Source organism: Hetaerina americana, unplaced genomic scaffold (assembly GCF_022747635.1).
Source record: "Hetaerina americana unplaced genomic scaffold, ioHetAmer1.1.p SCAF_10, whole genome shotgun sequence".
NCBI classification, from domain to species: domain Eukaryota; kingdom Metazoa; phylum Arthropoda; class Insecta; order Odonata; family Calopterygidae; genus Hetaerina; species Hetaerina americana.
In genome coordinates this window covers 21,452,387-21,470,173 of record NW_027286070.1, presented here as the reverse complement: position 1 = coordinate 21,470,173, position 17,787 = coordinate 21,452,387, and positions in this window count along the sequence as shown.

Below are 17,787 nucleotides of genomic sequence, written 5' to 3'. Positions count from 1 at the left end.
CTTGCAAAACTCCTTTCATTTTTAAGTTTAAAGTTGCTGCTGCATTTTTATTGTCAATAATAGAATGGTATCTGAATTATTTATCTACGGAGAATAATGGGAACGAAGCGCTTCACTTCCAATAATCGCTACGTAAGTGTTAATTGCATGCTGATGTATGAGTTGGTCGTTCAATCGTGAATCTATCTCCGCGTCAGTGACTGAATCAATTTGAGCGTTCATCTTGTTTTGATATTCTCCCCATTCATTCAGATTCGGCCCTCGGGAAAAATCATCTCGCTCATACTTTTCATGGAAGCTTCCAAGGAATTCTCCACGCAGGAATATACGATCCATTCCACTTCGTGACTTCCGCGCCGTATTTTTTTGCGACACTACGTATACCCAAGCGTTGTTGTCCTTAAGGCATCTAAAAGGCCTTAAACCCACGTCCATTCCTCCAACCCCTCCCCCCCGTTCCCCATCCTTTCACGACGCAGCCCCCACTGCCTGCTACACTCCCTCTTTTCCAGACCCACCGTTCCTTTAACTTCTACCTCTCCTTTCCCCCCCCCCGCCCCTTCAACCTCTTCATCGCTTCCACGCCACCTCCATCTCTCTCCTACCACAGGCCCCAACCCAGTCCCAACGATACTCTCCTTCCCTATGGTCCCACCACTACCTCTCCTCCTCTGCTTCCCCCCTATCTCTATATCTCTCCCTCCACCAGCTCTCTTACCCTACCCCATTCGTCCGCGGACTTCTTTCCTTCCTTCCTCCATCTCTTTCTTCCCTTTCTCCCCCCTTTACCAACCCCTCCCCTTCAAGCCCACGGGAGATGAGGAGGATTCAGCGAGCGCGCAAAGAGAGCCAAGGAGTCTGGGGACTCAAGATGAGAGAACCTTGCTTGACCACTTCAGCGGCAAGTCTGCCAGTGTGAAAGGAGTGGCAGAGAGGCTTCGGCGGAGGGAGTGGGGGGGGGGGGTGAGGAGGTGGCGATGGTGTGCGGGAAGGGCGGGCGGAGTGGGAGGGGGATGAGACTGAGGATGGAATCGAGGGAGTGGGGACGAGCGATATTGAGGAAAAGATTTCGATGTGTCTTCAGAATCCGATATTTTAAAGAGTAAAATAATACCATTGATACGGCCTAATAATTTAGTGCTAACGCTTTGTTTAATGGTAATGCTGATAATGAATGTCTTAGATGCTCTCTTTTGAAATGTTTTCTTAAAAATTAGGAATGAAGCGCTGAAACCTAATCGGTTACAAGCATTGGTGTTTGTAAAAGATATTTTAAGAGTTTAAAAGTTATGTTATGCGATAGAATTTAAAAAATCAGTATGGCGAAATCCCTTATCCTAACGTATTTCTTATAATAACTCAAATTTCGGCTTTCATATCGCCATTTAAAATTATGGAGTTGAAATTACTAATAGAAATCCCTTCGTGAATCTGCAAATTAAATAAGTACCAACTGGACTTATTTGGCTATCGCTTAATCTCCTAAAACTTAATACAGCCTTATTTATTTGGACAAGATCTACGTCGAATATCGGTAAAATGATTGTCGAATGTCGAATTCTAAATGATCATTGAAAGAATTACAAATATCCTGTTATGTGCTTTGGTTTTGCATGCAGGATCACCATGCACTGTTAATTTGAAGATACTGTCACCGTGATTATAATAGTTGTTCTTTCTTAACTTATCGAGAACCAAAAAAGGCCCTCTTGGATATTTCCGTTACTGCAAAAATTCAACTTCCGGTTTTTGTAATTTCTAAATATAAATCTTGAATTACCATAATGTCAATTATATTAATTTTTACTTGAATGAATTTGGATATCGCGATACGTTGCCAATTCGATGCCACCAAAGAGATGATGCAAAGAGGCAGAGTTTGGTCATGAGGAAAATAGGGAAAGAATAGAGGAAGGAAAGAGAAATATTTCATGCAACATAAACTAGTCATGTAAGCATGCACAGAATTGTCTTTGATCAACATCATTTTTGATTATCCTTCAAAGATTTTACTTTTTGAGATCTAAGTTTATACTAATCCATTCCCTGCCAAGTTCATTTCTTCGAATATCCAATGATTGGACATCTTCTACCACCGACTTCTCGATACGTATCCAAAGACTTCCACTGTTATTTCTTTCTTAAATAGCTTCAACGTCTTCAACTTAAATAGCTTAAATAGCTAAGTCTTCATTGTATTTCGGCTTAGAGACATAACTATTTCATATAAATTATTGTTATTGATTAGTCTACAGTTTTCAGGAAGGTTTTTGGATTGATAACTAATACTGCTACATTTCTTAGTTTTGCCTACCTGGCATCACACACTAAAGTTAGCCATTTTTCATTTACATCGTAATTAGTAATAGGGTAGTTGAACCGTATCTACCTTCATTCAGTCAAACATGCATATACTTTTCCTACCCCTACTTTTCTTGCCTAAGTCCTCCCTCTATCACTGCCCACAACATTACATTTCCAATCAAATTGCTCTGCATTCATCTTTCCTGCCTTCTTTGGATTTTTCCCAGCAATCCCCTATTCTCTTCCACCATACCAATTAGTCCTTTGTATCTTTTGTTTTTCGGCAATTTTATATTATTTATCAATTTCAACACCCACTTATCAAAAGCATCCCATTTACGCCTGTCATCTTATTTCAACAAACAAGTGTTGGCGCCGTACAACTTCACGCATCATATCAAAGTTCAATCAACCTTTTCCTAACATCCTAGCTCATATTCCTGTCGTCAATTCCCTCCTTGTGAAAGCTTCTTTCCCTAACGCAATAATTCTTATATCCCTACTACTGTGATCATCTTAGTCCAAGATACTTCCAAGAAACGTAAAGTATTTCAACTGCTGTAGTTTTTTCCCTCCTATTTTAACGTTTACTTTGCATTCCTCCTTCTCAAATTCATCATACATATAACCTTTGTGGTGTGTACATTAATTTGCATCCTGTTCCAGAATGACTGGTTTTTTAATGCACTCAACATTGACTTGGCTGAATGGCTAACTAAAGCTTGTTCATTCGTAAACCTCACTAATTTTATGTATTCCCCATCGACTTTCATTTCTATTTCCAGTTCCTGCTTTGCAATTTTTACTATTTACCACCTTTACATGTGAGTTGAAATTCATGAAAGAGAAGGGGTACTCCCAACTTGTACCTCTTCCTAGCACTACCCATCTCGACTCCCTATTCTCCATACACACCTGATCAATGTGCCACGTAAAGAATACAGATAAGTCGCATATACCCGCCATCCACTCCTATTTTCTGTAATACATACATTCATTCTATCCAATTCACAATGCCAATCTTATCTTCGAAATCTACAAAACTAATAAATCCTGATTGTATTCTATGTCCTTTTGTTATTTACGATCTCATTACCGTTATGGCCTCACACGTACTTCTCCGTTTTCTGAACTCGACCTAATAATTTTTCAAATAATCATTAGTGCTACATTTATTCCTTATTAGATGATCACAAAGAACACTTTTGTTGCTTGCGAAACTAACCTTATTTTTCAACATTCCTAGCATACGGTTTCCTTTCCCTTTTTTGGGGAAGAAACCAGCTCAGATCTGACGAAATATTACGGCCAAATTCCTACCTCATAAATGCTCAGAATTATCCCATAAAAACCCTTCCGTCCACGTTTTTCTAAGCCCTAAGTAGTTCCGCAGGAATTTCATCCCTCCCCACGGCCTTATTTGGTTTCAATTTTCTAAATGTCGCCAATGTCTCGCAATCGAGTACACCTGAACCTAACTTATCCTCATCTATGTGATATTCTATTAATGGGTCAAACTAGTGTGCACAGATTTTCGCTTCTTACTTCAGAGACACTAAATTCCTTTCTTCATAGATCCTTCACTTTTCTGTGCATCGTGACCATTTCAGTCTTCCTTTGTATACTCTTCATATCCTCGCACTGTAACTCAATCAACTCTTTGTACATTCTTCTACTTCACCCAGTGTTTCAATTCTTCCATTCCCTTCTCTCATGTATTTGCTGAATCCTCTCACGGTAATCTATGGTTTCCTTGTCCTTTTCCTAAAACAGTTGCAGGAGTTACGTTTTCTGCCTTCGATATTCCTTTCTTGGTACATATGTTCTCGTTTTCTTTTACTAATCATACTAAATAAAATACTAAACATACTAAATAAAATCACTGTCCTCAGTCATATTTTGTCCACTGCCTCCTAGTAATCCTTATTTTTCGTTCCGGTTTATGTCTCTTTATTCCATTTCTTCATTTGCTCTTCCTGTTTCATTCTCTTCACTCCTTCCCATGGACCTTGATGTTGAGGAAGTGCTTGTGTAATCCGGTGACCCCTAGAGCTGTACTGGCAAGTGAAGTGATAATTACTCCTAATAGGTTCACCCATAGGACGAAGGTTAGGAGCCAGACGAAAGGTAGTCCGCGCAGCGTCTGTTCCTCAGGCGATTGAAAAGGCGTCTGACCCCAGTGGGGCGGCCGTTGAATGATGGTGTCACGTTAAAAACACTATAGAGGAAGGCAATGAGAAACCAACTCAATTATTATTCCCAAGACTTTTATGATGGACAGTATAGAGAATATCAGTCCTGGCAACTACAGGACTCGGCCGTGTGTCGTGCCGGGCAGCGGGAGAGGCAAGGCTTCCGCGGTCGTCATCTCACGAAAGCTTTGCAAACAAAAACCGACAGCAGGAGCGCAGAAGAAGAAGACCAAATCAGTTAGAATAGGTACTTGGAAGGTCAGGAATAGGTTGAGGACAGAAAAAATAGATAATATAAAGCGAGAGATGGAAAGAGGAAATACACGTAGATATTTTAAGTCTATGTGAGGTGAGATGGAAAGAATGCAACATTACTGGGGTGATAATTATAGAGTAATATACAGCGGAGGGAACGAGACCAGCGAGGGGTTGTTATAATATTGGATAGAAAAATAGAAAGAAGCGTAGTCAACAAAGAGCGAGCATTGGATAGAATATTACTAGTAGATGTAAAAGCAGAATCTACGAACTTGGTAATTAATCAGGTATACATATCATACGTATCGTCAAGTAGCCATAAGGAAGAAGAAGTCGATAAGGTATACGATCAGCAGTGTTTATGTCGGGTAAATATTTGATAGTGATGGGGGATTGGAATGTGACGGTAGGCGAAGGAAGAGATGGTGATGAGGCGGGGGACTACGGTTTAGGTGCGAGGAATGATCGCGGGAAGAAAGCAATTCAGTTATGCGGGTGACATGGGTTGATAATCAACAACACGTGACGGGTATCGAGGAGGAGTTAGTTAGAGATCCCATTGAGCCACGAAGAGCCCGGCTATTAGGTGAACAGAACGACCGAGCATACTTGTTACGTTGAGGGAATAATTTTCGCCCTATATTTCATTGACAGATTGGAATATCAGGATGAAATAATAGAGGCAGATACCAACGATGACAGATTCAAGCACTCTTACTTCTCTCGCACCGTATTCATCCATAGATTAACAAAACTGCAAAAATCCGTAAATTTTCAATTCAATAAGCGAAATTCAAAGCTTTAGCCCGGTAGGGTCATATTCGGGTTAAAATTAGTCTGGTGTGTACGCACTCCCTGCCGCACGCCATAGCGGTGGATTGCAGGGTACTAAAATAAATGTCTAATAAACGTTAAATTTAATAAATTGACGTCTATGGGATCCTCACAACATTTGATTGATTGCCGGATTGAATCACGTGTAGCGTAAAGGAGCTACATTTTTGAAGCGTTATAATGATAAACTTAGTAGCGTATTCAAAATATTAGAGCAGCTAGGCTGGGAAACACTCGCGGAGCGAAGGTTAAATTTCAGATTAAATCTCTTGCATAGATTTGAAGGATGTCTCTTTAGTAGTGATGCCGAAAATGTATCATTGCCCCCATCAAAATAAAGTAGGAGATATCATGTCAATAAAATTAGAGAGATTAAGTCTAAACAGATAGATTTAAGATGTCGTTTTTTCCACGAACGATAAGTGATCTGAATAATATTGTCCGACCGCGGTAGGGTCATATTTGGGTCAAAATTAGTCAGATGTGTATTCACCCCCTGCCACTCACCCTAGCGGTGTGATAGAGTGAAATTCGTTTTATATTCCCCCAAGTATTTGAAAGAGATTCATTTTGACTGATTTCGAAGATTTGTTGGACAATTTAATGAATTCAAACTAGTGGGAGTCTACCTGGGGAGCCTAAAATAATTAATGTCCATGGGAATAAGTGAAGAATGCTCGAGGAAGTGAAAATCAGGCTCTGATTACTATCTTGTCGATGCTGGAAACATGTTCTTGTTACATTTTTCCTGTTCACTTTCTCCGGCTTCTCAGACATTTGACTGCAAACCTTGTTAACAAAGGACCGAGGATTGGACCTCATTTTGAATTGTTTGGGCCCATGGTTACACGCCTGACGGCTCACTCCCATAACGGTTTCCAACAAATTTCCTGGATTGGGTTCGTGGTTTCCAAGGTTGCTCATTAACCCTAATGAAAGGCGGCTCGAAGCACACGAGAACCGAGAGTAGTGACCAACTTCGTGCGTCACCCAAAAGCGTCTCTAACGAAATTTTAAACCAAAAGATGTCTTCCATACCCGCATTAAGCTCTCCTATTACAGTTTTCACCACGTCATTCATTGTCATCAATTCATATGAATCTCCTCATGACGCAGTAATGATTACTAAAGCATATGACATTATTATTTTTTAGTTCTGAAACTATTTTGGAAAGTTCGATACAGGGCGAAGATTTCTTTGTTATGGATAGGAACTGAGGCATGACTTTTCTGAAAAGCGGTACGTGAGAGTTTAGCGTTGGGTGGAGTGCTGATAATAAAATTAAAAGTGATGCCTTTTAGAGTGCAGCGCCGCTTCATAAAACGATAGTGATTCAGGGAAAAGCCCTTTTCTTTAAAAAATATTACCTTAAGTTAATTTAGGCATTCCATCTAAATGCCAATAGCCTATGACAACAAATGAACATGTAGTCCTTTTTAAAAAAGATAAAAGGCTCGACTCATGTTAATCAAATTGACTGACAGGACTTACATTTGTATTCTCATAAAGACATTCGAGGAGAATCAGACTTTTAGAAAGCCATCACATTCCAAAATGCTTAAGCTAAAGTAAGACTGGTCGTTTCAAAAGAGGACGACGTATCAATACCATTTTTTTAAAGAATATTTTATGAATTTTAGTCACTTAAATAGTGCAAAATGTATCTCAATGTTGTCAAACATTTTTAAAAGCAACGCGTATCTCTTGCCCACTGCTTTCTACTTGATGTGATTGCGATAGGTTTATTGCTTATAAGGGTTTCGTAGGATTTGGAAATTAGTTGATACCTTTGAAAAAAGATCTCCAGGTAGCAATTTTATTTTCGGGTACTTTTTCCCGTGCCTTATCTAATTTTACTATTGGATACTTCATTACGTGATAACTGGATGCTATTATGCGCTATTAGTAGTAGTATTTAGGGGAGGCGACCGACAGCTGAGGTCATTTGCGCCATAGAGGATGGACAGGAAATGATGAAGGGTGGAGAGAAACCCGGCGTCGGCATTAGACTACTCTTTACGAAAGGCGCCAAGGGGTCCGCAGCTTAATGACTCATCCGACGGACGGCGTACTCACCCAAAGTGCCCTCCACAAAGCACCTCAAGTAGGGATCGAGATACCACTGAAAAATATTCAACACCACCGGGATTTGAGCCCGGGCCTGGGGAATCTTGGTTGGAAGCCAGTACATTAGCCCCCGCACCATCAGCATAATGCCTAGTCGAGACGTTGTTTCGTGAAATTCGAGGAAGCAAGTTAAACAGTGAGTGAGGCATAAAATTTATCTACATCTACACTATACCCCACAAGACGCTGCAAGGATGTGTGGTGAGGGACGGTAGGGCTCCAGCCACACATGCACAAATACATATTATTTCATACGTGCAATTGAATATATCACAGCATACATGCAAAAAACTCGACCAAATTTAAATGCCCATGCACATTATTCAATGAATGACTCAGCCGCTACATATTTATCTTTAATTAAACATACTATATTAGGGTGCTTGAGTGAGATTTTATTAGATTCGGGTTAGATTCGTTTGAGGGAAGAAAGAATGCTTGAAATCAGTCGTCGACGGTGCCTGTCTCTTTTATATTAGGTCGGCAATAACTGGATTGAACGTTGTCTCTCCTTAAGCCAAAGAACGTGATTAAAACCGAATATACGTACATGCATAGCTCCTCGGATCTAATGCGGAAACCTCTTTTTCGCAAACAATATGCAAGACTTAGCAGAGTCAGATAGTATAAGAATCAAACGACTCCTTAAATGAAGATTAATTTTAGTTCGTGAAAAATAGAAAAATAGGAGATATGATGGCATAGTAGTAAAAATAGTATTCATCGAAAGGGATGTATTTCCTCAACTAATTACTAAACATCTAAACAGTTTCCGATGAGTTCCGATAATAGTTTAAATTCTGACCTGGACTCTATTATCTTCCATTTATCCTCACGGATTTAAGCCTCTTCTTAGCCCTCTCCTACCTCCCCTCATTTTGACCCCTTCCGCCCTACTTTCCCGCTATCTCCTGTGCAGTTGCGCAGTCATTCGGTAATCATTCTTTGCCTGATGGCCTGCCATCAAAATGGCGTTGCACCTCCCTCTTTTTCTCTCTCCTTTCACTTCTTTCGATCCTTCTTTGAAATCCCTTTTTGTCCTTCACTACCCAATATCTATCTTTCACCGTTCTACACCCCTACCCTGGTGACCATACGTATCTTATGCCACTCAGACGTAGAGATATTCCACTCAGACACAGATATTGCCACCAACATTCAGCTGATCCTTCAGGCACTAATAGTCTAAAGAGTATCCAGCGATCGATAGAGCCCCGAGAGTAACCATTATCCAGTTTTATCTGTCCCCATATCTCAACCCCTTTCTACCTCACGACTTCACTATCATTTGTCATTGGAAGACATCCAAAAGTAGTATTATCATTTGACCAAACTTAGGGGTCCTTTTTAACAAATGCAAGGGTATTTAGCTTGGGTGTATTGAAAACCTACTTTAAACGGTAAACTAACAAATAGAATATATAGAGTGGTCTTTGGTTCATTCATTCGAATAGAATATAAAGAAAAGCCGTGTCTAGAAGTTGACTGTACGAGGTAAACGGAGCAAGGAATAGCAGAGTATTGGGCTCTTCTGTGTTGATAGGCGTCTCATTCGAAACCTTAAAATTGTACAACGTCATGGTTTCAGGTTGACAGTCGGGGTACACAATAATGGGCAAGATTTCAAAACTGGGTTTTACGTTGGAAGATCTTATGCTTTTCGGCCCTATCTGCTAAATAAATTGCCCTCGGATCCCTCCCAGTCATTCAAAATCCCTGAAGATGATGAGCGAGTCGGTCACGGAAACATTGGCGAAGATGGATAGCGGAAACCGGTGAAAGACCAGAGAAGAAACTATTCGGGATCTTCCGTTGCCATATGTGCTGTTGTAATTGTCCACTGTCAAAGAAGCGTGACCATGTTATAATGAAATTGGATTGAAAGTAGATACAGTTAGTTATACTTAAAGAAAATCAATGTTAATTGTTAAGTCATCTTGTAGATTGACATTACTGATGAATGTATTATTATAGGATCAGTTCGAAAGATATAAAATAAAGATATTTAGAGAGAAAACGAAAGCAGTGTGATCCTCAAGAAGTGAAAATTGAATTAAATTGAAATTTAATCATCATACATATAATTGGGGCATCCATAGTACTGTACAAGAAACTGGAGAGAAGAATAGTGAAAGCGGAACGGGTAAATAACAGAATATTATTGGTAGAAATGAGAGCTGACCCGGTCAATATCGTGGTAACCCAGGTGTACACGATGAAAAGAAGCCATGTGGAAAAAGTAGATAATGTGTACGTTAGATAAACTCATTGCGCATGTAACTGGAAAAAAATACTAGACAGTAATAGTGGCAAGGGAAGTGAGAGACGGGAGTGTGTGATGGGACTTGTGACGCTATAGCAGTAGTCACTGGTAGATAGGAACATAAAGTACCATCAGGGTGTATTTGCATGCCTCACTGACTTTGAGAAGACATTAGATAGAGTAAACCAGTCACAGTTAATGAACTTTTTGCCGAAGATAGGAGTAAACTAGGTTGATAGACGGCTTGTTCGAAACCTTTAAAGGTTTCAGCCTGCACAGGTAACGATGGCGAATAAATAGTCGGAACGGGAAGAGCTAGGCAAGGGAGTAAGACACGGATGACCGTTACCCCTTGTTTTTTGAATATCTAAGCAGAGAAAACCTTAACTATGGGTTGGAAAGAACTGGAGACTAGAGTGAAAGGAGGTGGGGAACTCTTCAAATAAATTGAATAAGTGGATTATCAGGTATTGATTACTCAGTCCAGGAGCGCTGTTCAGAAGCAGTGTGATAGATATGGAATTAGAAATAATCATGGTAAAATAAGAGCAATTATATTCTCAAGAAAAAATAAGGCTTAGATAAGTATAAAATTTGAAGGAAATAAGCTAGAGCAGCTAACTTATTTAGGAAGTATGTTGGGAGAGGGTTGCAGAATAGCGGGGAGACTAAATGATTTGCATCAGGTAAATAAACGTATGCAAAGAGGCTAAAGTTGATGATGATGAGTTAATGACTCTTGCGTAAAGAATCAGAGAAAAGTCTAGTGACACCTTTGTCACGGAGAAAAGTGTTGCTTTGCTGGAAAATTTGTTCGGTGAGGCAAGAGGATAAGCGTATGTTGGAGTTTTTGAAATGTGGGTTTGTAGGAGGATGGAAAAAGTAAAATGGACGAAAAAGAATGCAAACGAAATTCTGGCTATCGCAGAGGAAGAGAGACGACTGCTGGTACAATTAGAAAAATAATGGGCAAGTGAATGCTGAAGATCTTGAGAGATAATCGGATTCTGAAGACAGTGATAGAAGGGAGAAAGGTGGGAAAAAGAGGTGACGGGAAGGAATAAATAGTTTGGATGGAATAAGGGAAGTAGGAAAGTATGCAGAGCGAGATAAATTGTTCATTGTAATATGAAGTTTGGGTTGAAAGATATTGCGTAATGATGTAAGGATTTAGGAGTAAAGTAGCGTGCAGTGCCAAGAACAATCAAAAACCTACCGTAGCCCGTCAGAATAATGCTTATTCTTGACTTATGCTCCCATTAAATACATACTTGCAAGATTGATAAATTCAGATATTTTTAGATATTTAGATATTTTAGATAACAATGTTATAGTTTATATAACAATGTCTAAGATTAATAAATATCAATGTGGGAAGTAGCAGTTAGTGAATCCGAAACTTTGTCCGTTTGGAAAAGAGAAAGAGAATACCAACCGTGTTTAAATTAAAACTACTTTTTTTTGGGAATAAACCACTTTAATTTTAACATAGTCTCCTTTTAGGCTTGCATATTTCTTTCAACCTTGCTCGAGTCTTTAATCCCTTCCAAATATTATTCTTATTACTCTTCAAAATGGGCACTTGTTTACACAATCACCTACTTAGTGAACAAAATCTCCTTCCTGCCGGCCATGCCTTCATTTCGGAGCACTGGTAGCTGAATCTGTCGATGTAGAATGAGGATGAATCGTAAATCCATCAAGTTTGTGGCCAAAAACATATAGGAGTAAGCTGAAGCGTTGTGGCGATAGGTATGGACTCTTTTGGGGGCGTGGACGTTTTTCTTGCTGCTCAGCTTAAAAACGGGTTATAACGATATATTACTCGTATGTACCTGTAATAGCTTGATCACCAATTTGATCACTCAAATAATGAATGACGTCTTTTTTATGGGATTCTCCAAAAAAACAGTCACCAAAACCTTACCAGATGAAGGAGCGATCTCCTTTTGTGCTCACTCCCCTATGGTAACCTATCACTTGAACTTTTCCTTGGTTTCAGGTGTTTACTGGTGTATCCACTTGTCTTTCACAGTGACGAAAGACGCTTGATGTCCAGAAGAGTCCGCTGACACAGCTACAAACTGACCTTGGAATATATCAAATTATTTTGTTTTTGATCAACCTACAGTAATTACGGCACACATTTTGCGCATATAGTAGTTTTCTCGTGTCAAAATTTTTGTGCAAAATATTATTTATTCGCTCACCCGAGATGCTTAGAATATTAAAAATTCTACGCAAATTTAATATTCAATCCCATATCGAGGATTTTATCAATGAATTGAAGAGTTGTGACCTCAACGGGATATCCGAAAAGTTCGGCGTCACTTTTGATGGTATGGCCACTGGGAAAATTTTAAAACTATTGATAAACCATTCCAAATGAAGGAGCAGACTCATAAAAACACCTTTAAGTTTTCTCTTTAGCCTCCTCGGGCAGTTTTATTTGATTAAATAGTTTTATCAACACTCAAAGTTTCTTTCGTTCATTTTTCTGGTAATCATTAGATTTTCTCGATTTGAACGAAAGTCAAACACAAAGTAATGGACTAATCTATCTAGGTGTGCCTTCCTTCAAGACATGCTATTGATGGCAAATAACTTTGTTACGTACAAGTAATAAAATCTCTTTGGTTTTGCACAGACTAATAAAACTATCGTCGTTTATTCAAAGATAGCTTTGGTTCTATAGATGGGTGAGGGCAGGAAGTGGGTGTAGGCAAGATATTTTTATTACTGAATTGGAAATTGAGTGCAATTTTCAGATTTGGACGGGGTGGATACTATGAGTTAGTGTATGACTTATGGTCGACATCATAAGAAAATCTTACTTAAAAGTGAAGGATAGGGGGGAAAAACAAGCAATCTGGATAAAGTGTAAGTGGATTGAAATGGTGGCAGAGAACAATATTGTTAATTATGAGACACTTAGGGTGAATTGTATATTCGAAGATCATCCAAAATCTACCGATAACCTCTAGAAAATCCACAATTAAATGTAAAATAATTGAAGTGTTTAATGTAATGAATTTGTATTTTCGTCTTGGTTCCTTACATTGAGTTCTCTTGCCATGAGATTAAAAAAAACAAACGCTAAAAATGAGTAGTTGATGAAATTTTATGGATAGATAAATGTATATAAAGATAGATAAACCAATATAGGTAATCGAAAGCCTCATTTTATCTGTTGATTCAAATTACTTAGTTTTTGTGGAACAAAAAACAGCTTAGGCTTTCAGGTCCCTCATAGTTGAATTTAATGCACATCTTTAAAAGCCGATCATTGTGATGCAGTCCATTGCATTTATTCACGTCGGAGAGGTACTTTATAAACCTGCATCAGGCTAACCCCTAGCTATGACTCTAATGATTTCTGCAACTAGGGAATAGGGATTAATTCACGACACGCTGTTGAAATTAATTCGCACGGAATATAAAAATAATTATTGCTTATTTAATTTGCGTCTACACCCACTTAAGTTTGTTCAGCTATTTAATTTTGTTTTTCACTTTTTTATCCATTACCTATATTGCCTTATTAGTGCCTATAAATATTGTTTAAAAATTATTGAGTACTCTGTTGTACCTAATGCCCAGTTCATCATTAATCGTCGTTGTTTGGAGATTCAGAAACATAGAAATATTTACGTGATTTATATTTTATTAGAAGTGGGATGATAAATTGTAGTAATTTGAGCATTATTAAAGTTCTATTAACACATTAAGATAGGAATGATATAGATATTATGCGTGGATCATTCAATAACTCCTTAGAAAATTTAAGAGTTGGCATTCGAAAAAATATCAGATCTCTCACTAGACTGACATTGAAGTTTCAGTTTATGCATCTCGTCTCGTGGTTTCATTTTTATGGTCGATTGAAGAAAATCTTTTTTTATCCAGAAAAATGAAAACAATTAATTTCTTACAGTTATTATACACTTCTATGGAATTAAAGTGGCTTTCCATCAAAAAATGGTGAGCATCGTTCGGGACATCCAGTGGAAGTCACTTCATTTGCAATGATTGACGAAATCCTCGATATTTGAGTGATCGACGAATATAAATTCGCGAATAGTCAATACCACAGTCATATCGCAAGGTAGAGTGATTTCAATTTTGCACGAAGGCTTGGTGGGGATCGGGATTGGTGCGGTGGCTATCGTACTGACTTCCCACCCAGAGGGCTCGGGTTCGGGCTCCTGGCGGTTTTCAATATTTTCCAGAGGTATCTCGATCCCTACTTGAGGTGCTTTGTGGAGCGTACTTTGAGGGAGTACGCCCGTCGGATGGGACGTTAAGCTGCGGTCCCCTTGGCGCCTTTCTTAAAGAGTAAGCTAATGCCTACGCCGGGTTTCTCTCCACCCTTCGTCCTTTCCTATCCATCCCCTATGGCGCAAATGACTTCAGCTCTCGGTCGCCTCCCCTAAATACTACTACTACTACGAAGCATTGGTTATGGAAAAAATCTCGGCAACATGGAAGTCGCGGTTGCCCTCAGTGGAGAATAAAAGTTATCATGTGCTCGGTCGATTTGAAGGTTGGTATGGAGCTTTTGCGTCGCAATCCTGACGGGTTTCTGCGTCAGTACCTCTCTGTAGACGAAATATGGACACGCACACAACTGCACTCCAGGGAGAAAAGATCAGTCAAAAACTGGGGGTTTCTAAGATCGATTCGAATCCGAAGAAGGCCAGAACGGTGAAATAGGTAGACAACGTGATGTCCACACTCGTTTCGCATGCACGCGGACTCATCCCTATCAATTGCTGGATAAAACGATAAATAATAAATGGAGAGTTTTTTGTCGTTATTGCCCCGGTGGAGGTAAGAAATCATGAGAAAAGTCCTCATTTGGCATTGGAAAAATTATATTGCATTAAGACAATGTACGGGTGCACATTTGCGTAGTTTCCGCGGCAAAAATTATGGAATTAAAGTTGGAAGTATTACAAAATCCACCATATTCACCATAATTTGCCCCCAGTGACTTCTCAAAATCCCCATACTTGAAAAGGAGGCTCGGCGAAAACGATTCACGTTCAATGAGGAGGCCATCGCCAAGCCTATTTGGAGGAACCTCTGAAATCATGCATTTTGGATGGCTTAAAAAACTTGGACAAACGCAGGGAAAATTGTATCGATCTTAAAGGAGATTATGTTAAAAGATAAAAGAAGTCTACCCAAAATAATTGTCCTTTTATTTTTTCTAAGGACCTATTGAACAAGCCCGAAGTTCGTTTTAAAACACTTACAGCAATTATAAATATAAGCCTTCAATTGTAAAATTTGATATTATTAGAAACCTGGAGTCGCGCATTTTTAATTCTGCGGGCACATAAATAGGTCTCGAAAATTTGGTCTTCACTCACGGTGTTTGCTAATTCGGAAAACGCGGAAAGCATGGAATATTCAGAGAATTTCGCTCTTCCTGAAAACTGAGGAATTTGGTTTGAAACTTGGAACTTGAAGTTTTTTTGGAGAAAACAGTATTGGGCACTGTCATAAATTTAAAATTAGGACTCGCAGGTTAAATTTTTCTCTTATTTTATTAAATTCACTCTGGATCCTAACAAAGTTTGTTCCAACTATGCAATAGTGTCCCGACTCCATCAAGTAATGCGGTAACAACTCGCGGAATAGTTTTATTTTTGGTAGCTCGTTATTCTATTTAAGATTCTCACGGATGCTGAGAAACGTAGCCGTTTCTTCGACTCTCAAACCTCTTCTGAGTTTGATCCTTTAGGTCGTGGAACGCGAAAAGGTCGGAGCGGGACAAAGAGTGGACCTTCAACTTGAGGATGCGAGCGTCACTCCGAAAAACCATCTCTGCATGTCAAGCACGTGCACTCCAACATCATCAAAGGGACAGTTTTATTTTCTCTCCGTCCGGATATGCCGTAGAGGTCGCGTAATGGCCCCGTTTACAACCTATTCCTGCTCGTTTGATGTCATTGAACTGCTGTCAGTGGGGAAGCAAGGACGATGCAGCGAAAAGTGCATCATCGAGGGGCGGGGTGGGGGTGGAGGAGAGAGGAGGAAATGAGTGATTGGTGGTGGGGGAGGCGGTGGGTGGTTTGGCTGAAGTTGGAGCGTGTGTGTGCGGGGATGGTGGGAGGGAGGTGGGTGGGTGGAGAGGAGGTTGGTCGGTAGAGAAATGGCGGTCGCTCTGGTTTGGGAAACCGTCTTCTCTCAACTCATCTCTCTCTCTCTCTCCCTCTCAGGTCGGTGGAGTTGATGTTCCCGGAATGCGGGTTTCCCCTCGGAAACCCCACCGAGGGGTAAAAGGGGAGAGGGATCGGAGCGAGGGGGGGTTGGAAATAGATGTCCGCGGATCCTCATCATTTTCTATTGTCGTGTCCCCCCCAAGGGCAACTCGTGCTGGATGTTTGATTGGAGAGGGCATTCTCTCAATCTCCGCTAATCTTTTTGTTTCTCAGGCGATCATGTCGTGCAGCCAAAGGTTCCGAATATTAAGTAAAAATTTATAATCAAGCTCATAACTGTTTGAAACTCCTGTTAAGAGACATATTATAGCTATTGCTGTTAGAATCAAATATTTTTCGTAACAAAAAACAGTACTATTTACTAACTTTGGTGGAAGTATGCTTTGAATATCTTATCAACGGTGCAGAGTGAGAAGAAAAAGAAAAAGTTATTTGTAGGAGAGATTTTCTCAATTTTTTAGCCAAAACAAGTAAAGGCACAGCAATGTTGGAACTCATACTAAATCCCTGCAAAGAGTATCGAATTCTTACTTTTTCTTAGTTTTTATGCTTCCTGAGAATTCCCATGCATAGAGGACTATATAGTATGTCACCGATCAGATACGGCGGGGCGGATATTAAATATTACTTCGTTTCATTTTCATTCGAGTTGACGTTGTACGTAATAATATTTCAAAAGTCTTTATTTTCATTTTAAATGCAGCAATTTCAAAGCGAGAAAATCATTCACCTTGGCCACTTTGAAACTCTTTATACGAGGGTTATCCGGAAAGTAGTACCCGTTCGTGAAATAAAGACACAAAAGTAAATATTAACAAACATAAAAAATTTTATTTGAAAGAGGATACTTTAAACTACTTCTCAACATAATCTCCAAGCAAATTAAGGCATTTGTCATAACGTGTGACAAGTTTCTGTATTCCTGCTGCATAGTCCTTCGCCGCCAGCTCATTGAGATACGCGAGGGACCCATCTTGCACAAATTTTTGCATAATGCAGATGGTGTTTAACAATTTCATGAACAATTGTTCGAGAAACATTGGGAAAATGCTCACAGATGTCATCAATTGTGACGCGCCGATCGTTCCTCACGAATTCGTCAACTGAGCTCACCAGTTGGTCTGTAATGACAGACGGTCTCTCCGAACGCTCATCGTCGTGTGTGTTCCCCCTCCCCATGTTGAAGTTGCGACACCACCGCCGAACAGACGACTCGTCCATTACATTGTCTCCATACACCTCCTTTAATTGGCGATGAATATCACATGGGCGAACGTTTCTTGCATTGAGGAATTTAATCACTGCCCTCACTTCACAACTGGCGGCGTTCTCAATTTTTTTAAACATTGTAAACAATCACAGAAACAACACAGGCAATGCTAGCGTCACGCAACTTGGCTCAGAGAAGGCAGACAAGCCACTGAAGCTATCTGACCTCGTCCAGCGGCTACTCGCGTCGTCAGCACTTCATGCGGCACGAACGGGTACTACTTTCCGGATAACCCTCGTAATTGTAATACACACTAGCGGATTACTCCGTTAAATGTTACTATCACGGGATCTCCTGTTTCTTTAAAT